The 25,927-nt window shown below is 36.7% G+C and overlaps 1 pseudogene; it reads left to right on the top strand.

The window, feature by feature from the left end:
• Nucleotides 1-25,927, top strand: part of LOC131760273 (hypoxia-inducible factor 1-alpha inhibitor-like) — a 124,015-nt pseudogene that overhangs the window by 78,568 nt on the left and 19,520 nt on the right.

Below are 25,927 nucleotides of genomic sequence, written 5' to 3'. Positions count from 1 at the left end.
AAAAAAAACAAAAACAAACAAACAAAAAAAACATAGACTTAAATCTAAATTCTAAACTTCAGTCTCCATTCCATTCCAACTATATTGGGGAGATAGCATGGTTTCTCCTTTTAGTATTCCTCAATATTTCTTTCATTCCCTAACTCCCCCACTTTTCACCTTCCAACTCTTCTGGGGTTAAGAAGAAGAGGAGGAAAATGGTCAAAGTATTTTTATTTATCTTGTCCTGTTTGAAGTTCTATCTTGGCTTATATTACTTGTCATTTCCTCTGTCTTGACAAATGTTTAAATGTTCCTGTTTTTGTAAGGCACAAACCTGTGAGTGGTTAAATGCCCATCCTAGACTTCCATACTGGGCAGCTACTGACATAGATGATGCATTTGACACCTGGCCTGTCATATCCACTAACCAGTCTACCTCTTGTATAGCAGTTCACCCCAAGATACTTATAGTACCCCTTTGTCTTGGGGAGTCAATAACACAGCTCAAGCTGGTTATCTTCTGTGGGATCCAACTGACCCAAAGAGCCTCCTTCATTTCCTCCATGACAAATGTGTACACGCACAATCACTGCTACCCTCTCTTCTTGTCTTAGACTCTAAAGCATCTCCAGTCATCCTCCCACGGTCAGAATTTTCTGATGGAAAGAAGATACTAATCTTGATTCAGGACAAAACTTTAGAGGATACATGTCAAGATCCTAAGGCATTTATCCCCACACTGTACTCTCGTGACAGCACTGAGCTGGACCTAAGGGTTTATCTAGGTTATCAAGCATCGAGTCTTGGAGGGAGATGTCTATCTTTTCTTTTTTTCCAGTGTTCTAGATGTCTGTGAGTTTTAATTTTGTTGTTCTGCATCTCTTAACTGGTGGGCATTCGAGAACCACCTACCTCCTCTCTCCCACTAGGGAGAAGCAGTGGACACACTGCTAACCAGCCTGGCAGTTTTCCTCCACCTGACCTTACATGAGTTGGATGGAATGATAAGTTGATAGGTTGAAGGAATGATAAGTGGCTGGTGTGGCCACTATCTAATATGCCTCCTTTACTGCTCCCTTCAGAATGCAGAGGGACTTGTCTCCCACTGTCTGTTACTGAATAGTATGTAATTTTAGCCAAAATGTTCAGATAACAGTAAACATTCCATTTTACACTCAGGCTCATATGTGAACTTCATAGCACAGTACCTGGCATATTATGGGACTCAGAAATGTTCATTGTATTGTTTTTTTATTGGTTTTACTTTTACTTGCAAAGTCTCAATTGGGTATTCCTGTAATGCAACTACTTATATAACTTTTTAAGGGGTTATTTAAATCTAACACTCATATTCTGGCATTTTTTTAAATGAGTAAGAAAGCTAAAAGAGGGTAAAAAAAAGTAAATCGAAATTTTAAGAGCTGCTTGGGGGAATGGAGAAAAATAACACCTTTCTACATTAAAATACTTTTTTTTCCTTCAGTTCAGACGATGGTGGGCCTCATTTACACTTGCCTTTTCCAGAACGTAACTTGTAGCTCAGCTCACCTGCTTTTAGGAACAGGTTGATTCATTTTACTAGCATCCAGCTAGTGCATTTGAAATTGCTGATGAAAGGTACTGTCAAATCCCTGGTCTCTTTTGATAATGATTTGTACTTGTAAGGCAATCTGCCCATTAGTGTAGGAAAGGAGAATTGGGACAGCACCTTATAAAATGATCTCTGAAAGCAAGCACGGAGCCCCAGAGTCTGCTGGGCAGGAATTTATATCCCCATAGCATTTTGACTCAGCACACAAATGTGGGATGTATGGGGGTGTTTGCATCAGTGCCAGATTGTTTGCCTACACCAGAGGCTGTCCTAAGAGATTTGTTGTATCTGCCTTTGCTTGCAGATTGGAATTTAGGGAGCATTTATTTCAATGCTAAGTTATAGCACAGGGTTTCTCTCCATTTTATCTATGACTGCCCAGATATAATCACCCACCAATAATCATGATATATCAAATGTATCCAGTTGTTAGCCAGTTAGGTGGAATATAATCCATCACTAACCTTCTCTTGTTAATGTTCCCAACAAAGGGATTACTAAACAGGAGGCTGTTTGTGTATTGTAATATGCAATGTAATCCTCCTCCATCCATGCTGTGAACTCTGCCATGCTACCCCAATATTTTACCTCAGAAAATGCAGTTGTATTGAGAAAATGTAAAAACTATAACCTGGAGTAAATTAGGCATGAGTTTAAATTGTAACTTGTGTCAGTTTGAGTAAAATAAATCTTACTTTTTCTGAGCTACATTTTTAAAAGACCTATATGTCTTAAGTTTGCTGTGAGGAGAAATGAGATGATACGAGCATAGGTAGTCAAGAAATATTCATGCTCTTCTCTCCTCAGTGTTAAAACTCACTTGTTACTCTTGCAGCCAAAACTGCCACTGAGCATCCAAAAAATTTTTTTGATAGCAGTCGCCCCAGCCTTGAATTTTGGGGAACTAGCATTATCTTGAACTGGTGTGCCTCAGGGAGAGAGGAGAAGGTCACTCCGCAGTTGTTGTCACCTCTTGTATAGTCTTACTCTGAGGTGTGTAAAAGGAAGCCCCTTCTCCTTTACAGTCGTGTTAGGAATTTGTGTTCATGAGGAAACCACATTAATGGCTGTTTGTTCCTCTTGGTCAGTTGTAAAAGTGAAGATTTTTGTTAGGATCGCTGTTGTCTCTTAAGATTTTTTGGAGGTAAACTTATGAGCACTCAGAGGTTTAGGATTATGGTCCTTTTACTCCCTACCCCCCTTGCCTGGGATCTAGTTCACTTGGGGACACAGTGAAGGAAGAGCATGGATATCAGAGCCCGGCAACCTGGGTGTCTCCCACTATGCTATGTATCTTAGGGCCTTCAGGCAAGTCACTCAGCCCAGAGCAGACTTCTTCCAGTTCTTTGAACAGTCAGATTCTTTCCTGTCTTAGGTCCTTTGTCCGTTCCATTCCTTCTCTGTAACGCCCTCCACCCCTCCACCATTTCTCACCTTTCCAGGCTCAGCTTAAGTATTATTCTTTCAGAAAGACCTGCTTCGGGTTTACCTCCCCTCCTCCTTCAGTTAATCACTGCTCTCAGGCTGCTTTCTTCACCTATCACGATTTGAATGAACATATTTATTGGTTTATTTACCCTCCCAAACTCTACACTAAGACAAACTCCTTGAGGACAGAAACTAGGTCTATCTCACAACCCTAAACCCAGTGCCTCTCGTGGTGACATAAGCAAGGGGCTCAAAAATATTAAAGGGAATTCCCTGGTGGTCCAGTGGTTAGGACTCTGTGCTTTCACTGCTGAGAGCACAGGATCAATCCCTGGCTGGGGAACTAAGATTAAGATCCCACAAGCCACATGGGGCAGCCAAATATATATATATATATATATATATATATATATATATATATATATATATATATATATATATATATATATGGGACTCCTATAATTCGAATGTTGTTGCATTTCATATTGTCCCAGAGGTCTCTGAGACTGTCCTCAATTCTTTTCATTCTTTTTTCTTTATTCTGCTCTGAGGTAGTTATTTCCACCATTTCATCTTCCAGCTCACTTATCTGTTCTTCTGCCTCAGTTATTCTGCTATTGATCCCTTCTAGAGTATTTTTAATTTTAGTTATTGTGTTGTTCATCACTGTTTGTTTGCTCTTTAGTTCTTCTAGGTTTTTGTTAAACGTTTTGTGTATTTTCTCCATTCTATTTCCGAGATTTTGGATCATCTTTACTATCATTACTTTGAATTATTTTTCAGGTAGTTTACCTGTTTCCTCTTCATTTATTTAGTCTTGTAGATTTTTACCTTGCTACTTCATCTGTAAGTAGTTTTTTGTTGTTTCTTTTTTTTTTTTTTTTGATGGGTGGGTCTGTATTCCTGTCTTACTGGTTGTTTGACCTGAGGCATCCAGCACTTATGAACTGGGCTTCAGACTTATGAACTGGGCTTCCCTGGTGGCGCAGTTGTTAAGAATCTGCCTGCCAATGTAGGAGACATGGGTTCAAGCCCTGGTCTGGGAAGATCCCACATGCCATGGAGCAACTAAGCCCGTACACCACAGGTACTGAGCCTGCGCTCTAGAGGCCACAAGCCACAACTGCTGAAGCCCGCATGCCTAGAGCCCAGCTTTGCAACAAGAGAAGCCACCGCATTGAGGAGCCCACACACCACATTGAAGAGAAGCCCCCCGCTCACTGCAACTAGAGAAAACTCGCACACAGCAACGAAGACCCAACGCAACCAAAGATTATTTAATTAATTAATTAATTAATTTTTAAAAAATGTGAGCATTAGGCTATTTCATGTGAAGAGTCCGCTTTACCTATATAATTCTCTTTTAGCATAGAGAAAAACTATATCTAGATTTTTTTTAGCGTATAAGACACCATCTTGACTAGACAATTAAAAATATTATGCTACAACATGGCCAAATATTTGAGTTATTATGTAGTGAGAACAAGAAATTACTCTTTTTCTACTGGGAAATTCATTACCACCCAAGAGAAATGGGGAATATTTCACTGGTTGTAATTCTGTGAGGCTTACTAGCAATAAAAAGAAGAGCTGGAAATAACACGATTTCTCTGCTGTGATAAAACATGTATAAAATTCACTGCAAAATTAACAGCTTTTACCATTTATAAAAACTGCAACTTCTCCCATATTTCTAGATTTTTTTATTCTGAAGGAGGAGGTTGGGAGTGTGCAATATTCTGATTTGATCTATTTAATTAAAATTGTGGACTTACTTCAGAGATATTACCAGGAAAGCTCTCCTTTGCCTATGGTGATATGGCTTATCCCATTACCCGGTAGTGGGGAAGTTTTGCCTCCTTGCTCCCATATGACTTCCTGTTATAACAAAACATAACGCACTTCCCAATTTGCAGGCCTTGTTTCAAGCAGCCAACCTGACCCACACAAGTCTTCCCATGATGACTTGGGGAGATGTGTTACGAGAGTAGATAGACTTACTTGAATCATTTTTCTCCTTTATTTTCCATCATTCTGTGACTTGGTACATTTTGCCTCTATTTTCTACAGTTAGAACAATAAGCACAACAACAGAAGCTAATTTATGAGGGTTTACTTTGTCTTGGGTACTGTTTAAAAACTTTACATGTATTAAGTTATTTATTCCTAATGTTGTAGGAACTATTTTCTTCTACCCTTACAGAGGAATAAAGAGGTTAAATAACTTGTTCTGAATGACAAATTATTATGTAATAGAGGCAGGATTTGAATGCAGGCAGTATGGCTCCAGAGTCCATGCACCTAACCACTATGTTTATAAACATCCATCATCAGTGTGAACACCTGTGGTAAGCAACATCTAAAATGACCCCCAATGACCCCTGACTTCTGACATTCAACCGTTCTGTAATTTCTTCCCTTTGTGTAAAGACTAGACCTAATGACTTGCTTCAAATAGATAGAATATGGTAAAAGTGAGGAGATAATCACTTCTGAGATCAGATTACAGGAGTCTGTGACTTCCATCTTATTCTCTCTCTCTCTCTGGCTCTTTCTCTGGCTCCTCCTACTGATGAAGCAAGTTGTCATGTTGTGAGCACTCCTATGGAGTAGCCTATTTGGCAAAGAACCAAGGGTAGCTTACAGCCAACAGCCATCGACAGACTAACGTTTTCAGTCCAATATCTAGTGAAGAACTAAATCTTGCCAACAACCATGTGAGTGAGCTTGGAAGTGGATCCTTCCACAGTTGGGCCTTGTAAAGACTGCAGACTAAGCCAACACTGTAATTGTTCTCTCTCAATTGTTCTCTCCTGTGGGAGAACCTGAGCTAAATGACCCAGATACATGGTACCTGGATTCCTCACCAAAATTGTAAAATAATAGATATTTTTAAGCCACTAAGTTTTGGAGTGATTTGTTACACAGTCATAGATAACTGATACAACACTCTAGCACTTTTATTATTTATTATTTTCCTTCTTTTTTTTTGGCCGCACCATGCATGTGAGATCTTAGTTCCCCTATCAGGGATCAAACCCATGCCCCCTGCATTGGAAACGTGGAGCCTTAACCACTGACTGCCAGGGAAGTCCCTCTTTTCCCTTTCTTTCTTTCTTTTTTGTCAATGCTTGCTATAAGTCACGCAATACTTTCACATACATTGTCTTATTTAACCCTCATTCAGCCGTATAAAATATATTATAATTTTCATTTTACAGGTGAGGAAACAGTCTCAGAAAGTTTATGGAACCTCATAGCTAGTAAGTGGGAAACCCAATGTTAGTACCTGGGTGTCTGTGATCTCTTCATCTTTTTAAAATTTATATCCAGGCTTCCCTGGTGGTACAGTGGTTGAGAGTCCGCCTGCCGATGCAGGGGACAGGGGTTTGTGCCCTGGTCTGGGAAGATCCCACATGCCGCAGAGCGGCTGGGCCCGTGAGCCATGGCCACTGAGCCTGTGTGTCCGGAGCCTGGCCTGTGCTCCACAACGGGAGAGGCCACGACAGTGAGAGGCCCGCTTACCGCAAAAAAAAAAAAAAAAAAAAAATTTATATCTCTTCTTCCATAAACTATTCCCTGTTTGATTCAATCCCCAAACTCTAATCTTACAAACAGAGCTAATCATTTTCTTGTCTATGATACCTCTCTCTGCATCATTTAAAATAATTACTAGTAATAGATATCATTGTTGAGGGATTTTAATGTGCCATGTACTATGCTAAGAGCTTTATATAAATTATCTTACTTTGTTCTCATAAAAATAATCTGAAATAGGTTCTACTACTTTCATTATTTTGTAAATGAGTAAATTGAGGATCATAGGTGTTAAACAACTCATAGTCACAGAGATAGAACATTTTGTATTACTTATTAGTTTTAGTTGTAATTCACATGCCTGATTTCCCCAATAAACTTTAAGCTCTAACAGGGCTTGCATCTTTGCACACCATGACACCCAGCACAGACCTTCCCATATGGGTGCTGAATGAATGATTATTGAACTGAATTCCAACCTTACGTCCTCCATTTTGTGCATAGGGACAGTCCGATTTATTCAGAGTGATACAAATACCAAGAAAACTCATTCAGTGCGATATAAGTTCATTATATATATATATGTATAATATTTTTTCTACAAAAATCTGATGTCATTGACTCCCATGATTCACACAGCATAGAATCTCACTCAAATCTCTTTCTCCTTCACAATTTGTATCTTTATCTCATATTATTTACAACTAAAAGTAATGGCCAGAATAGTGAATTCTGAGAGTCTACAAAATTAGTAGTTATAAAGTAAGTAAATACCTTAATACATTGCTCTTGCTTGAAGAGTTCAAGGCAAGAAAGCAGGATACAAAAAGAATTTCTAAAACTGGGATTCAAACCAAATGATATTTGGAAATTAGAATGATGAGGTAGCCAGAAAACTCCTTAATCAAACTCTATATTTCAGTAAATTGAATAATTAGTATAGTTTGTCTTAGGGATTCTTACTGAATTGCTTCATAAGAATGCAACTTTAAAATTATCAACTTGATTAATTCATCCACTGAGTTGAGAAATATTTAATGAATGCTTATGATAGCAAGACAGTGTTTTTGTAAACAATAATATAGAAATGAATGAAATATTGTCTCTGTGCCAAGGGTCTTTCAGTATAGTAAAAATGTTAGATGTGGGTAAATATAGTATCATCTAAGTGCAAAGATAGGTTTAGGTTTCAGGAACACAGACAAGGGAGTTTCTACTCTCAGTGTTAGGAGTATATCAAAATAGTATGTGGTGTATAAGACTTTAATCCATTCATATGATTTCCATGTGATTCCATGTTCTCTTAAATTTTCTTTAAATGAAGAAATATAGAAACTACCAAATAAATATAGACATTTTGCAAGCTTTGGCTATCTACAACAAATTCCTAGCAGCTAATGGGTCACCCAGAAATATGACACAATTAATGTTATATCTCTGTGTACTAATGTTAGAACAGAATCACTCCAGGAGAAGGTAAGAGTCTGAGGACCACAGGCACTTTGAACTCCCCAAACATGTCTCAACTTCAAAAGCATCTGTGCTAAATAGCTGTGATGACTCAAAGATATTATAAGTATGTGGGACTTTGCATTGCCAGATTTTCTTCATTATGATTCAGAGGGAAATGTAGCCCTGCGCTATAGAATATAGAATTTATGAAGTCCAAATAGAATTACCCTTATCCCTCTAGGAGTGTCTAATCTAATAGAATTATAAAACAGACTGACTTTGAGACTTACAGTTGTTTGGGTCATATGGAGACTACATTTTAAAACCAGAATCATAATGTATTTTGTATTAAAATACAATATTTTTTGAAATAACAATTGTTTTGTTAAATTAAACCATAGCCCCCATATTTGTCTTGCAGACCACAATTGCTTCTTCCTTTTGAAGCGTATAATATTTGAGTATACAGCCCTCTATTTCTCATTATCACTAGCATCTAGGCACCATGCTGTCTATTGCCCTCTTTCTTTGAAGGCTCTTTTACTTGCTGCATGAGGTTTGTATTTTAAGTTCGGCTATCATCGTAGCTAACTTACACATCTACATAAACAGCATATCTAATACTCTGAACTTGTTAAGAACACTACCACTTCTGAAACACACTATATCTGAACTGGTTCTCATGATCTGCTTTTCTTCCCGGTTTCTCACATTGGTTTTCTCCCACTCCATACTCCAGTCCATCAGGGAGAAGAAATACTTGCTGTCATCTTAGACCTTTTCTCCCTTTCAGTCTCTATTCTATTCTCATAAAATTCTATCAATTCTTTCTCAAAGATGTTTCGCCTTTTCACTTTCCCCCTTCATTTTTTTCTTAGTTCTTGCCACAGCTGTACTCTTGCTGGCATTTCATACTCTGGTCTCTTCCCCCTCGGGTTCACCACACATACACCCTTAGATGATCTTCCTACATCACAGTTTCTGTTCATCGTTCATTTTGGGCAGAGCACACAATGAATCACAACTGTATCTCACTATTTTTCCTTCGGTATAGTTATCACCTTTCTTTTATTATAAGAGTTTTGCCTACTCATATAAAAAGTAAAGAGTACTGACGCTATTGTAATTCAAAACTTTTGTATTTCCTAACTGGTTATCATTTTTTATATAAAAATGTAGATATCTGTTAATTTTAAAATATTTTTACATGCTTAACTCTCACTGATTCTAGGAATTTTAAGTCTATTTTTCTTGGAGTTTCTGGGCACATAATCTTATATTCTTCAAAAAATGATAATTTTTCTACCCCTTTCTTTTCAACATTTTATTAAATTTGGATAGAACTTCCAGGAAAATGCTAACTAATAATGGAAATAGTCCACATCATTGTCTTGCTTTTGATGTCAGTGGGAATGACTCCAGTGTTTCATTAAGTATCAGATTAGGTATGGATTTATGATTTATGTTCCTAAGTAAGTATCCTTTTCTTTGCTTTCTAAGAGTTTTAACCAGGAGCAGGTGTTTAATTTTTATGAAATGCTTTTTTTGCCATCATCTGGAAGGAAAAATATGGTTTTTCCTTTTAATTACTCTTGCGATGTAATCTTTAATAAATTCCCTAATGTAAAATGAATGTTCCTCATTTTCATGAACTTGTGAGTATGATTTAAGCTATGTTCATATTGATAATCTAAAGGTTGATGGCTCATTGATCAGGAACACTGCTTCACTGATAGTTCTAACCTGATACTACCCTACCCCAAACTTTAGTGATTTCTTGTTTTCAGAAGGTATTTAGTGGGTGTTTAGGAAGAATTAATCTCATGGCTTTCCTCTCTGGTCTCCTTGCTGATGTTGAGAAAGGTGTGTGGTCACCCTCTTTCCTCTGGCAGTTCCTTTTATAGGAATGTTACTCTTGAAAGAAAGTTTATTATGGATTCATACTACAGATGCCTACAGATGAAAGCCCTCAAGACACTAAGTATCTCTGTGAATGTTTGAAACTTTCCTACACTACCAGTTCTATACTGAATTTCATGAAGAAATAGGGATTCTTCTGAACACTGTCTCTGGGACACTGCAGCAGCATTGCTTACATGTAAAGTATCACAATGCATTTCAAGTCAAAGGGATGTCTGGGAGCCACCAGTTTGTGGGCTGGACAGGTTCAGCTATATTCTGAACCTAGCTTAGATTCAGATAGGTCAGTCACATATTAATAATATTAATTACTTAATATTAAGCAATTTAGTCAAATTTATCCAATTCAGTCATGTTTTCCATTACTTGAAATCCCCTCCCCCTTCTTTGGGCTTTTTATGCTCTAGTCTTTCTGCCTACAGTTTCCCAGCTATGTTTTCCTATATATTAGTTTTATTCTTAATTTTCCTGGGGTATATCCTCAAATACACACAAATAAGAATCATGGGTGCTCAAATTTCTGAACCTTACATGTCAAAAATACCTTAATTTACTCTTCTTCTTGAATGATTATTTAACTGAGTATAAAATTCTAGAATTCAAAGGCATTTCCCTCATTCCTTGGAGCCATTGCTCCATTATCTTCTAGTATTTGGTGTAACTGATTTTTAGACCTTTATAGGTGACCTGCTTTTCTCTCTCTTCCCTGTAAACTTTTATTATCTTATGTTTAATTTTGAAAATCTGAGGCAGTGTCTAGTACTTCACTCCCTGGACACATTCATTATAAACAATAATGCTTTCCTTTAACACTTTGGAATTTGCTATTGTCACTGTTGTTGATGTTGTTTTCCTCCCCTTAATTTTCATCTACTTTTTCTTGTTGGAATGACTGTCATTCGGATATTGAACATCCTGAATGGTCCTTTATGGCTCTTCCCTGTTTTTTCATAGTTTATTTTTTGTTTTGTTTTCTTTGCTCTGAGATCAGAGATTTAAAAACAAATTATCTCCCAGGTCTTTGTTTTTTGTTGTTGTTTTCTTTACAATTAATCTGTTGACTTCCAAAAGGTCTTTTTCTTTTCAGATTGATAATTTTTGTTAGCATTATATTTATATTTTATTGGTGCTATAACTTTAAATCTCTTTTAGGATGCATTAAAAATTGTTCCCTTAAACTATATAAATTATATTTCCTCTGGGACTTATTGTTATGTTTATTTTTAATTTTATATTATTCCTTTATGCTACTACTTTTTCTCATATTTTCTTTTGGCTCATGGATATTCATATTTAAGAATAAAGGACTTGTTTAAATATTCTCAGTAGCTAATCTGAGTTTCTTCTATTGCTGGATATGGAGATCAATTTTAACCATAGCCTTTTCTCCAAAATGGGAAAGTTTACTGAAAGTTCATTGTTGGTGGACAGGGTTTATGGATAGGAAGGCTTTCAGGTAGGGTGTGTGGATAGGAAGTTGGCTTCCAATGCTGGCATGAGAGTCTCAACCTCAAGTCTTAGCTATCCCAGGGTGGTTCCTTCCTTCCTTCCTTCCTTCCCTCCTTCTCCCCTCCTACTCTCTCCTTCTCTCTCTTTCTCTCCCTCCCTCCCTCCCTCCCTTCATCTTTCTTTACTTTTGAGTAAAGCCTTTTGATTTTCATTCAGACAGAAAATAATGGGTTGACAGTCCTTCATTTTGAAGTGTGGGTTATGGGGAATGGGCAGAGGGCTGACTAGCGTGGCAGTTTTGTTTTCAGAACTATAACAAAATCTCTTGTTTAACATTTACCTCTCACATCTCCTCTTATCTACTGACTCCGTGGTGTTCCATTCTCAACTTTGAACCTCCCCCATGTATTTATTCTGGACTGCAAGTACTTCAACTGTTTTGTCAACCCACTTCAACTACAATCCATTTTGCAGTAATTTATTGCATTCTCATGCTATAGATCTTGACCTGTTGATGTCTCTGACGTGATTTCTTCTGTGTTATGAATGTATTACTTTTCAGAGTTGTACACTATCATTACAATGGAGTCTTGAGAGGGAGAGAAGACAAATGCCTGTGTTCCAAATATCAGCATTTGTACAATAAAAACTATGGTTTTTATAAAAATGATACATTATAATTATAAAAATTTTACACAGTGAAAAAAAGTGTATAGAAATATGCCAAAATTCACACAGAATTCAATGATCCAGAAAATACCAATATTAATGTTAGTCAAACCTGGTTTCAGGTACTTTCTGTATATAAATTTAAAAATGGATGGCTTAGGGCTTCTCTGGTGGCGCAGTGGTTGAGAGTCCGCCTGCCGATGCAGGGGACACGGGTTCATGACCCGGTCCGGGAGGATCCCACGTGCCACGGAGTGGCTGGGTCCATGAGCCATGGCTGCTGAACCTGCGCGTCCAGAGCCTGTGCTCTGCAACGGGAGAGGCCACAACAGTGAGAGGCCCGTGTACCGCAAAAAAAAAAAAAAAAAAAGGATGGCTTAGAGATATGGTGATGGAAAAATATTGAGAGAATTATATTGAAATATCCTTTATATTAGAAAAAATTGCATTTTATTTTCAGAATTTAATCTTGAATGAGATATGGCCCCATGTTCAAATTAATTTCAGTGTTATCAACCAAATCAATCAATGTTTATGAACAAAGCCACCAAAGAACCATTTCTCAAATCACCTTGGTTCCATGTTGCAATTTATTCACAACTGTGATCCTTCCAAGTCCTTCCTTAATATTTCTGGGAATTCCCAAAGGATCTTCATACATCTGGGTTTCTTCTACTGGCCTCTGGGCCTGGCTGCTCATAACTCCTTCATGATATACTATACAGGCTCTGAAGATGAGAGAACAAGTGTGGTTTACAGTAATTCTTTGTAAATTAAGAAAAATCCCACATCTGTTGTTATATCTTGGCTATTTAAATTTTTATTTTGTACTGTTATTAGATATGTTTGATTTATATATTTTTATAATATTTAAGATAAAAGCTTTACATTATTGTTTTTACAACTTTTTTTTCAACAAATTTCTATTCTCCTTATTTTCTTAACTAGACTTTATTGTCCTCATAACTTTCTGCAATGTGAGAAGTTGAAGGGTAGGAATTTGCTGAATAGTGAAGTTTTTCCCATATATAAGATTTAAAGTATATATACAATTTTCCTTTACATTATTAAATACACCTTAGTTTTTAGTTGTGTTTTCTTTATGCTTTTACAGCAATATTTATCCAGGATAGCATACTTTAAAGTTTTCCCTTTTTAGACTTTTATTTTAAATGTTTGGTTTTATAATGGCATGGCCAGATAAATTATTTTGGAAAATTTGTGATTTAGGCGATCAGTTAAAATTTATTTGAGACCTATTTTGTAAATTTCCCCCAAATAAATGTGATACATATATTCATATATGTATATTTTATTGTAGTAAAAAACACATAACATGAAGTCAACTCAAATTTGTAAGTATACAGTACAGCATTGTTAACTCTATGCAAATTGTTTTACAGTAGATCTCTAGAACTTTTTCCTCTTGCATGACTGAAACTCTATATCTATTGACCAGCAACTCCCATTTCCCCCTCCTCACAGTCCCTGGTGACCACCTTTCTACTTTTTTATTCTATGAGTGTGACTACTTTAAAATATCTCATACAAGTGAAATAATGCAGAATTTGTCCTTCTGTGACTGGCCTGTTTTACTTAGCACGTCTTCAGGGTTCATCCATGTTGTAGCATGTGTCAGGAGTTCCTTCTTTTTTAGGGCTGAATAAGTGAAAATTACATTCTCTTTATCCAACTGTTGATGGACATTTATGTTGTTTCTACCTCTTTACTATTGTGAATAATACTACAGTGAACATAGGAGTGCAAATATCATTTCAAGATTCTGTTTTCAATATGTTTGGATAAATACCCAAAATTGGGATGGCTGGGTCATATGGTAGTCCTATTTTTAATTTGAGGAAACTCCACACTATTTTCCATAGTGGCTGCATCATTTTTCATTCCTACTACAGTGCACAGGAGTTCCAATTTCACCACATCATCACCAACACTTACTATTTCCTTCTTCTTTTTTTTTTTTTTTTTTTTTTGATAATAGCCCTTCTACCATTTGTGAGGTGATATTTCATTGCTTTGATTTACATTTCCCTGATGATTAGTGATGTTGAGAACCTTTTCATATACTTTTTTGCCATTCTTATGTCTTGTTTGGTGAAATGTCAATTCAAGTCATTTGCTGATTTTTAAATCCATTTATTTATTTATTTATTTATTCTAATAAGGTGTAAGAGTTCCTTATATACTTTGGGAATTAACTCCTTATAAAATACATGGTTTGCAATTATTTTCTTTCATTCTGTGAATTGATTTTTTACTCTTATTTCCTTTGCTATGCAGAAGCTTTTTAGTTTGACGTGGTCCCACTTGTCTACTTTTTTTTCTTTCTTTCTTTTTCCATTACGTGGGCCTCTCACTGCTGTGGCCTCTCCTGCTGCGGAGCACAGGCTCCGGACGCGCAGGCTCAGAGGCCATGGCTCACGGGCCCAGCCGCTCCACGGCATGTGGGATCTTCCCGGACCAGGGCACAAACCTGCGTCCCCTGCATCGGCAGGAGGACTCTCAACCACTGTGCCACCAGGGAAGCCCTATTTTTGCTTTTCTTGCCCATGTTTTTTGTGTCATATTCAAGAATTCATTTCTAAGGCCAATGTTATAAAGTTTTTTCCTTATGTTTTCTTCTAAGAGTTTTATGGTTTCAGGCCTTACATTTAAGTCTTTAATTCATTTTGAGTGTATTTTTGTGTATGGTGTAAGAGAAGGGTCCAATTCCATTTTCTGCATGCAAATATTTAGTTTTCCCAACACTATTTTCTAAAGAGACTATCCTTTCCCCATTGGGAAGTGTTTGCACTCTTGTTCAAATTTCGCTGCTTTTTAAAAAAAAATCTATGGGCAGGCAGGGGAGTCCTGGGATGAGAAACACCTGGGAGCAGGAGTGCTAAGGCCCCTCCTCCTCTCAGATTCCTGTATAAGGAGTTTAGCTTACATCATCTATCACAGTCCTGAGTGCTGCTGCCCACCCCCCACCCGCCCCCAATCAGAGCCACAGGGCAGTAGCTCCGGGCCCCAGATGCCGGACCACCTGCGCAAAATTATGTCTCAAACACCCAGCATGGGCGGGGCTGCAGAAGCCAGAATGAGGGAGTGAATTGCGCATGCGCAGGCAGCAAATCTCTAGCTCTTCCGGAACGGAACCAAATGCCCTGGCGTAACGCGGGTGCTTCTGGCTCGGCCACCTAGGACTCCCATGCTAAGTCTGTCAAGGTCAAGGCTACAGCAACTAGACAAGCCTTTCCACTATCCTCAAGTCAAGCAGTTTTTGCTGGTAGCTTGGAGGTATCTAAAATTCGTGCCAGAAGACCAACTGTGCCTGTCCCTCAAACATTTGCCTTTAAGGGCAGCTTCAGGGCATTACTCTCTGTTTCTGAACCAGCCCATCTGGCAGCAGCCTGGGGAAGCTGCCTCCTCCACTCAGTCTCCTCCATCAGGAAATATTTTCTTCTTTGAACACTGTCAGGAACGCCCGCAGCAGGAGCTGGGGGCCTGGTCCAGGTGAGTGGAGTGTGGAATTTCCCAGGAAGGCACAGGGCGCAGAGTCTGCAGGGTGTGCTTGGTGACTTCGGGCTCATGTCCTTTGTTCATATTTCTGGGCTGTCTATCCTGTGCCATGATCTATAGATCTGTTTTTATGTCAGGACCATATATGTATATATATATATATTTTTTTTTTTCAATAGTTTTGTAATATGTTATGAAGTTAGGAACATTGGGTGTGAGCTCTACTCTTCACCTTCCCCCCAGGGAGAGGCCTCCAAGTTGTCAGCTCTGCCTGCTGTACCACTGGTCCTCAGGAACAGCAGGGAGGCTCCCAGCTCTTTTTGTTCTCTGTGGCACCCAAGCACCTAGAATATTCTGGGTTCCATTAGGGCCTTGAGATAGGCAAAACAGAAACCAGTCTCTTGGGCAGCCCTCAGGAAAAAGCTAGAACATTGGCTGCATGTTCCAAGTCTCCCTCCTCAGGGAGAAGCCAGGACCTGGGGATTTCTTCCTGCTCCTTCTGTGCTGAGCTGGGGGGGAGGGACATGGCGAGTGAATAGGTGCTAGTTTAAATTGTCGCCTTTGTTCTCAGCAGCTCATACCTTGACACCTTTTCCAGTTAGTGCTTCGATTCAGGCAAGACAGAAGTCAGACCCTTGGGTACTTTCGCCAAAAGTCTGAATGTTGCATGGATATTTCAGTCTTTTCTTTTCCTCCCCAGGGAGAAGCCAGGAACTCGGAGTTTTCTCCTGATTATGCCGCAGAGCGCCAAGGGGAGGACTAGGTGAGTGACCGCCATGAATTTTCCAACCAGCTTAGATACAGCTAGTTTTGCCTTTCCACACAACTAGGTGGTGGGAACCTCTTAACTGGTTTATGGATATCGCACAAAGGGAATTTGTTCATGTATTGCTGTTGAATAGATGTCTCCTTTGGTAAAAGAGGGTCTGGGGCTTCCTATTCTGCCATCTTGTTGGCGTCCTGTCGTGTGTGTGTGTGTGTGTGTGTGTGTGCAGTTTGTATTTTCTTTCGGTTTTTGAGATATAATTGGCATACGGCACTGTATAAGTTTAAGGTATAGAGCATATTGATTTGATTTACATATATCATGAAGTGATTGTGACGATAAATTTAGTGAATATCATCTCATATTTATATATAAAATTAAAGAAATAGAAAAAACCTTTTTTCTTGTGATGAGAACTCTTAGGATTTACTGTCGTAACAACTTTCATATATAACGTAGAACAGTGTTAATAAATTCATCTTGTTGTACCTAATACTTATTTATCTTATTAATTAGAAGTTTTTACCTTTTGACTGCCTTCTTCCAATTCCCTTTCCCTCCCAACCCCCTGACCCTGGTAACCTCAAATCTGATCTCTTTTTCTGTGTTTGTTTGTTTTCGAGGTATAATTAATCTACAAGGCTATGTTAGTTCCTGTTACACAACATAGTGATTCAATGTTTCTATACATTTCAAACTAATAACCACAATGTCTCGTTACCGTATGTCACTATACAAAGATATTATATAGTTGTTGACTGTATTCCCACACTGTGCATTTCATACCTGTGACTCATTAATTTTGCAGCTGGAAGTTTGTACCTCTTAATCTTACTCACCTATTGCTTTCCTCCTCCCACCCCTCTAGCAAACACTTGTTTTGTGCTCTGTATCTATAACTCTTTTTCTGTTTGGTTATGTTTGTTCATTTGTTTTGGTTTTTTGGATTCCACTGGTTTAGATGAACTGGTTTATGAATATCTCACGAAGGTATTTGTCCATGTATTACTGTTGAGTAGGTTTCTCCTTAGGGAAAGGAGGATCTGGGGCTTCCTATTATGCCATCTTGGTACAAAATTCAATATATATGCTTTAATTTGACATTGTTATTTTATCATTTAAATTATCTGTGCCCTTATTTATCTTTTCAAATATTTTCTTTGGTAATGTATGAAAGAATTTTGTTAAATTCTCTCAGATATTGAGTTATTATGATCTCCTTTCATTTCAAGCTATTTTTGATGTACATATTTCAATGTTATGGGCTTTTTTTTAACCTTATGAAAGTCCATGAATTTATCAACTTATGTTTAAAAATAGATTTGGTCCATGTAAAAATTTTTCAGTTTGCTTTTTGCCTTAGATTCTAAGGACTTTGCTTTAGATTCTACTTATTTAATGTATATATTTCAACTGCTGCTTTACTTTGTTTGTCTAAAACATAGTTATTCATTCTTTTATTTTAACCTTTCTGTGTGATATTGTTTAGCTGTGCCTCATAAGATTATTTATTTTTTGACCTAATTAAAATCTTGTTCTTTTAAGAGAGGAGTTTAAACCATTTGTATTAAAATATTAATAACTATATATATTTTAACATTATATATTTTAAAATATTTTTTAATAATTTCAGTGTTTTGTAAAGCATATTTTATGGTTTTAATTATATAAGTGGTTTCCTTAGATTTCAAATTGTTTCCTAATCATTAAAGTCACACAGGTAATGTTCTCTTTTCTTTCTTCTCTACAGAAAGCAAGGGGTTTAATAAAACTTTGTTTTGTCCACATCTCATCTTTATAAATATAACATTAGTTTGTATCCTCATATTATTGTAATTGATTTTTTAAATTACAAATGTTCCCTTCCAATCTTAATTTTATCATATTTGAATTTGGTATTTCATTTAAATTAAAAACAGCATCAACTCAGATATTTATTTTTACTGCTCACTTCCATTTTCTTCAATTCAAAAATTTCTATTTTCAAATACTTAAATTTGATTACTCTCTGGTCCATCTCAAGTCTCTTCAGGAAGGGTAAATGGGTGTATATCTTCTTAGTCCTTGTTTCCTTGATAGTGTCTTAGTCTTGTTCTTGTCTTTACATTTATTTAGGTCAAATTGACTGAGTTTCACAGTTATGCCTTTCAAAACTCCATTTTGAAATAGAGCTATGTAGCTTCATTTTTTTCATATAATATTCAAAAGGATCTGAAAAAAATTCTGACTTTTATTCTTATCTAGGCATTCTGTTTATTATTTTGATGTTGGATTTTATTCAGTTTTATTTTTTATATCCTGCTTTTACTAATTCTGTATATATTAATTCAATTATTTGATTTTTAATTTCCTCATTATTTTCCTTATCAATTCCAGCTCTCTTTTTATCTTATTCCATTGCATTTCGTTCTCAACATCTTCTATTTTCATGACTTTCTGATGCTGTCTCAAAAGGTCATGGATTTTTGTCTCACAATGGTAGATCTATCTAGATCAAATTTGGGCTGGCATCCAAGTATAGACATTTTTATTGGTATACCTTTCCATCCTGGTGATGGTTGACTCTCTTTCCAACAGATAAAGTTGGTTGGGAACTTCTTGTGCAGTACTAGCCCACATCTGTTTTTTTCCTGCTTCACAGTTTGCTTCTCTAGAACTTTGAAAGAGGTGGTGCATATGAAAAAGAGACTAGAATTTGAAATCTCCATCTGAATGTAAAAAGTAATATACTGTGACAGATGGGATATGGTGACTTTTCTGGATACACATTTTGTTTTTTTAAGCCACTGGAGAAGAAGGTAGAGAAAGACAAAAGATATGCTTGCCTAGTTTTTGCAGGATTCGTGTACTATTGATTGCCCTTTCAGTAAAATTTTTCATTTTTGTAATTTATAGAAATTTTCCTAGATTTTGACAGGAGTTGAATAAGCAGTAGTCTTGCTATGAGATTTTGCTTTTATTTTTACTGTCTTTAGATATAGTTTAGTGGGAAATTGAGAGTGGCTCTGTCATGGAGAACTAGCCAGTTACTTTTATACCTCTCTCCTGATGTAATAATTTTGAATATCAAGGTCCTCCATAAAGTAAACTCACTTTCCCTTATCAAATGATGCTTTTCACTGTTCCTCAGTAAAAACTTAATGCACCAATAAGGAGAAACACAGTGTGCTGATTTCTCTGTTGCTTATATCTTCCTGTTTTTTTCATCCACATCCTATTAATCCATCGAGGGTCAAATTATATATCATTATGAGGGTTTCCTTTATTGAACTCTCAAAATGTATTCTTGATACCACAGATTGATGCTCTAAGTTACTATTTTTGTCTTCTGATTGTTCCATAGGTCTAATCTTAATTCCATGATTGGAATTCTTTGGCAACAGGGCAGATGTATCATGCCATGTTTACTTATTACGTATTATTTGAATATCCTCAGTACATTGCAGTAGATTTTGTAAGGATAATTAAGATAAAAAAGTCTCAGTTTCAGAGAGTTTAATTCCAATAAAGAAAATTCTTTGTAGATATCTCCACGAAGACTCAAATTACTGCACTATGGATAACAAATTACACATTCCATATGATGTTATAAAATCAAAGGAGGGATAAATGGCTTTTTCTAGTATCAATCTGGCAGTGGCCTTAATGATGTATGAGGGAGGTGAAGGGTTCAGAAGTATTTATGTACTGATTATTCTATTGAGAAAGCACCGTGATCAGTTGGTTGCAGCATCCTAGGCACATGCTTGGGTGAAAATAAAATAATCTTGAAAAGTCACTGAAGAAAAGATGAAAAAATGAGGTAAGATTGGGCAGTTTACTAGATATTTTTACTAGGTTTATGAAGGGCAGAAATGACTATGTTCCCTGAGCTAACGTATTTTAGATGTACAGACAACCAAACTGCTTGCAGCAATGTATTTTCCTCAAAACTACCTTTGCCTGCTAACTAAAACTTTATGATAATACTGTTCAATTAAGGAAATAATGTGATGCTGAATCATGTTTGAAATCTGAATGTTGCTCAGCCGGTATCAGATTTTCACCTAAATTACAAATTTGTAACTGGATTCCATCTTTCCTTTCATTTCTGTCTTATTCTTGCCTCTCTGAGTGACACATGATAATGTAATTAATTACTCTAATTTGTCTTCAGTGAATCTTAATTTCATAGTTTCAAAATGTATAGGTTGTCATCTTCTAATAGATAACATCTAGTTAATAAGCATATGTGATATGCTGCATTTACTATAATGATCTATGTAGTGAAATCAGGGTGTAACAAATTAAACCACGAATGCTCAAATAACAATTGCAAGGACTAAAAATGGTACTTCCCTTTTACACTCCTTTGAACGGACAGCATTTGAATTTAAATGTTAGATAAAATTTGACCATCACATTTACGGTTAATTCCATGCCTATTTATATATCATTTGGAACTCTTATGTCTGTATTTATTTTTAAAATTCAAAGGATCAGACTAAATGTTGTTTAACACATTTATTGACACTGATAGAACCAGTATTTCTTTTTTCTGTTCTTGACAAATACAGCACTTAGCAACTTTGTAAGCCTTGAGGCATTACATCATGAAATCTAAGAGCTGGCATTCATTGGACCCTTCTGCTATACCTCCTTCATTTGTGTTTTTTTTTTTTTTCTTCTAACATCTTTATTGCAGTATAATTGCTTTACAATGCTGTGTTAGTTTCTGCTTTACAACAAAGTGAATCAGTTATACATATACGTCTGTTCCCATATCTCTTCCCTCTTGCATCCCCCTCCCTCCCACCCTCCCTATCCCACCCCTCTAGGTGGTCACAAACCACCTAGCTGATCTCCCTGTGCCACGCGGCTGCTTCCCACTAGCTATCCACCCTACATTTGGTGGTATATATATGTCCATGCCACTCTCTCACTTCGTCACAGCTTACCCTTCCCCCTCCCCATATCCTCAAGTCCATTCTCTAGTAATTCTGTGTTTTATTCCCATCCTACCCCTAGGATCTTCATGATATATTTTTTCTTAGATTCCATATATATGTGTTAGCATATGATATTTGTTTTTCTCCTCTGACTTACTTCACTCTGTATGACAGACTCCAGGTCCATCCACCTCACTACAAATAACTCAATTTTGTTTCTTTTTATGGATGAGTAATATTCCATTGTACATATGTGCCACATCTTCTTTATCCATTCATCTATTGATGGGCACTTAGGTTTAGGTTGCTTCCATGTCCTGGCTATTGTAAATAGAGCTGCAGTGAACATTTTGGTACATGACACTTTTTGAATGATGGTTTTCTCAGGGTATATGCCCAGGAGTGGGATTGCTGGGTCGTATGGTAGTTCATTTGTAGTTTTTAAGGAACCTCCATACTGTTCTCCATAGTGGCTGTATCAATTTACATTCCCACCAACAGTGCAAGAGTGTTCCCTTTTCTCCACACCCTCTCCACCATTTATTGTTTCTAGATTTTTTTGATGATGCCCATTCTGACTGGTGTGAGATAGTATCTCATTGTACTTTTGATTTGCATTTCTCTAATGATTAATGATGTTGAGCATTCTTTCATGTGTTTGTTGGAAATCTGTATATCTTCTTTGGAGAAATGTCTATTTAGGTTTTCTTCCCATTTTTGGATTGGGTTGTTTGTTTGTTATTGAGCTGCATGAGTTGCTTGTAAATTTTGGATATTAATCCTTTGTCAGCTGCTTCATTTGCAAATATTTTCTCCCCTTCTGAGGGTTGTCTTTTGGTCTTATTTATGGTTTCCTTTGCTGTGCAAAAGCTTTTAAGTTTCATTAGGTCCCATTTGTCTATTTTTGTTGTTATTTCCATTTCTTTATGAGGTGGGTCAAAAAGGATCTTGCTGTGATTTATATCATAGAGTGTACTGCCTATGCTTTCCTCTAAGAGTTTGATAGTGTCTGGCCTTACATTTAGGTCTTTAACCCATTTTGAGTTTATTTTTGTGTATGGTGTTAGGGAGTGTTCTAATTTCATACTTTTACATGTAGCTGTCCAGTTTTCCCAGCACCACTTATTGAAGAGGCTGTCTTTTCTCCATTGTATATTCTTGCTTCCTTTATCAAAGATAAGGTGACCATCTGTGTGTGGGTTTATCTCTGGGCTTTCTATCCTGTTCCATTGATCTATATTTCTTTTTTTGTGCCAGTACCATATTGTCTTGATTACTGTAGTATAGTCTGAGGTCAGGGAGCCTGATTCCTTCAGCTCCATTTTTCGTTCTCAAGATTGCTTTGGCTATTTGGCGTCTTTTGTGTTTCCTTTCAAATTGTGAAATTTTTTGTTCTAGTTCTGTAAAAAGTGCCAGTGGTAGTTTGATAGGGATTGCATGGAATCTGTAGATTGCTTTGGGTAGTAGAGTCATTTTCACAATGTTGATGCTTCCAATCCAAGAACATGGTATATCTCTCCATCTATTTGTATCATCTTTAATTTCTTTCATCAGTGTCCTATAATTTTCTGCATACAGGTCTTTTGTCTCTGTAGGTAGATTTATTCCTAGATGTTTTATTCTTTTTGTTGCAATGCAATGGTAAATGGGAGTGTTTTCTTAATTTCACTCTCAGATTTTTCATCATAAGTGTGTAAGAATGCCAGAGATTTCTGTGCGTTAATATTGTATCCTGCTACTTTACCAAATTCATTGATTAGCTCTTGTAGTTTTCTGATAGCATCCTTAGGATTCTTTATGTATTGTATCATGTCATCTGCAAAGAGTGACAGCTTTACTTCTTCTTTTCCGATTTGAATTCCTTTTATTTCTTTTTCTTCTCTGAATGCTGTGGCTAAAACTTCCAAAACGATGTTGAATAAGAGTGGTGAGAGTGGGCAACCTTGTCTTGTTCCTGATCTTAGTGGAAATGGTTTCAGTTTTTCACCATTGAGGATGATGTTGGCTCTGGGTTTGTCATATATGGTCTTTATTATGTTGAGGAAAGTTCCCTCTATGCCTACTTTCTGCAGGATTTTTATCATAAATGGGTGTTGAATTTTGTCAAAAGCTTTCTCTGTATCTATTGAGATGATCATATGGTTTTTCTCCTTTACTTTGTTGATATGGTGTATCACATTGATTTATTTGTGTATATTGAAGAATCCTTGCATTCCTGGAGTAAACCCCACTTGATCATGGTGTATGAGCCTTTTAATGTGCTGTTGGATTGTGTTTGCTAATATATTGTTGAGGATTTTTGCATCTATGTTCATCAGTGATATTGGCCTGTAGTTTTCTTTCTTTGTAACATCTTTGTCTTGTTTTGGTATCAGGGTGATGGTGGCCTCGTAGAATGAGTTTGAGAGTGTTCCTCCATCTGCTATATTTTGGAAGAGTTTGAGAAAGTTAGTTGTTAGCTCTTCTCTAAATGTTTGATAGAATTCGCCTGTGAAGCCATCTGGTCATGCGCTTTTGTTGGTTGGAAGACTTTTAATCAGTTTCAATTTCAGTGCTTGTGATTGGTCTGTTCATATTTTCTATTTCTTCCTGGTTCAGTATCAGCAGGTTTTGCATTTCTAAGAATTTGTCCATTTCTTCCAAGTTGTCCATTTTATTGGCATAGAATTGCTTGTAGTAATCTCTCATGATCTTTTGTAATTTTGCCGTGCCAGTTGTTACATCTCCTTTTTCATTACTAATTCTGTTGATTTGAGTCCTCTCCCTTTTTTTCGTGATGAGTCTGGCTAATGGTTTATCAATTTTGTTTATCTTCCCAAAGAACCAGGTTTTAGTCTTATTGATCTTTGCTATTGTTTCCTTCATTTCTTTTTCATTTATTTCTGATCTGATCTTTATGATTACTTTCCTTCTGCTAAATTTGGGGGGTTTTTTGTTCTTCTTTCTCAAATTGTTTTAGGTGCAAGGTTAGTTGTTTATTCGAGATGTTTCCTGTTTCTTAAGGTAGGATTTTATTGCTATAAACTTCCCTCTTAGAACTGCTTTTGCTGCATCCCATAGGTTTTGGGTCATCGTGTCTCCATTGTCTTTTGTTTCTAGGTATTTTTTGATTTTCTCTTTGATTTCTTCAGTGATCACTTCGTTATTAAGTAGTGTACTGTTTAGCCTCCACGTGTTTGTATTTTTTACAGATCTTTTCCTACAATTAATATCTAGTCTCATAGCATTGTGGTCGGAAAAGATACCTGATACAATTTCAATTTTCTTAAATTTACCAAGGCTAGATTTGTGACCCAAGATATGATCTGTCCTGGAGAACATTCCATGAGCACTTGAGAAAAATGTGTATTGTGTTGTTTTTGGATGGAATGTCCTATAAATATCAATTAAGTCCATCTTGTTTAATGTATCATTTAAAGCTTATGTTTCCTTATTTATTGTCATTTTGGATGATCTGTCCATTGGTGAAAGTGGGGTGTTAAAGTCTCCTACTATGATTGTGTTACTGTCGATTTCCCCTTTTATGGCTGTTAGTATTTGCCTTATGTATTGAGGTGCGCCTATGTTGGGTGCATAAATATTTACAATTGTTAAATCTCTTCTTGGATCGATCCCTTGTCATTATGTAGTGTCCTTCTTTGTCTCTTATAATAGTCTTTACTTTAAAGTCTATTTTGTGTGATAATGAGAATTGCTACTCCAACTTCCTTCTGATTTCCATTTGCATGGAATATCTATTTCCATCCCCTCACTTTCAGTCTGTATGTGTCCCTAGGTCTGAAGTGGGTCTCTTGTAGACAGCATATATATGGGTCTTGTTTTTGTATCCATTCATCCAGTCTGTGTCTTTTGGTGGGAGCATTTAATCTATGTACACTTAAGGTAATTATCGATATGTATGTTCCTATTGCCATTTACTTAACTGTTTTGGGTTTGTTGTTGTAGATCTTTTCCTTCTCTTGTGTTTCTTGCCTAGAGAAGTTCCTTTAGCTTTTGTTGTAAAGCTGGTTTGATGGTGCTGAACTCTGTCAGCTTTTGCTTGTCTGTAAAGTTTTTAATTTCGCCATCAAATCTGAATGAGATCCTTGCTGGGTAGAGTAATCTTGGTTGTAGGTTTTTCTCCTTCATCACTTTAAGTATGTTCTGCCACTCCCTTCTGGCTTGCAGAGTTTCTGCTGAAAGATCAGCTGTTAACCTTATGGGGATTCCCTTGTGTGTTATTTGTTGTTTTTCCCTTGCTGCTTTTAATATGTTTTCTTTGTATTTAATTTTTGATAGTTTGATTAATATGTGTCTTGGCATGTTTCTCCTTGGATTTATCCTGTATGGGACTCTCTGTGCTTCCTGGACTTGATTAACTATTTCCTTTCCCATATTAGTGAGGTTTTCAACTATAATCTCTTCAAATATTTTCTCAGTCCCGTTCTTTTTCTCTTCTTCTTCTGGGACCCCTATAATTCGAATGTTGGTGCATTTAATGTTGTCCCAGAGGTCTCTGAGACTGTCCTCAGTTCTTTTCATTCTTTTTTTCTTTATTCTGCTCTGCAGTAGTTATTTCCACTATTTTATCTTCCAGCTCACTTATCTGTTCTTCTGCCTCAGTTATTCTGCTATTGATCCCACCTCCAGTAATTTTAATTTCATTTATTGTGTTGTTCATCATTGCTTGCCTCCTCTTTAGTTCTT

This window comes from Kogia breviceps, chromosome 7, assembly GCF_026419965.1.
Source record: "Kogia breviceps isolate mKogBre1 chromosome 7, mKogBre1 haplotype 1, whole genome shotgun sequence".
In the NCBI taxonomy this organism is placed as follows: domain Eukaryota; kingdom Metazoa; phylum Chordata; class Mammalia; order Artiodactyla; family Physeteridae; genus Kogia; species Kogia breviceps.
This window is presented reverse-complemented; position numbering and strand designations above follow the sequence as displayed.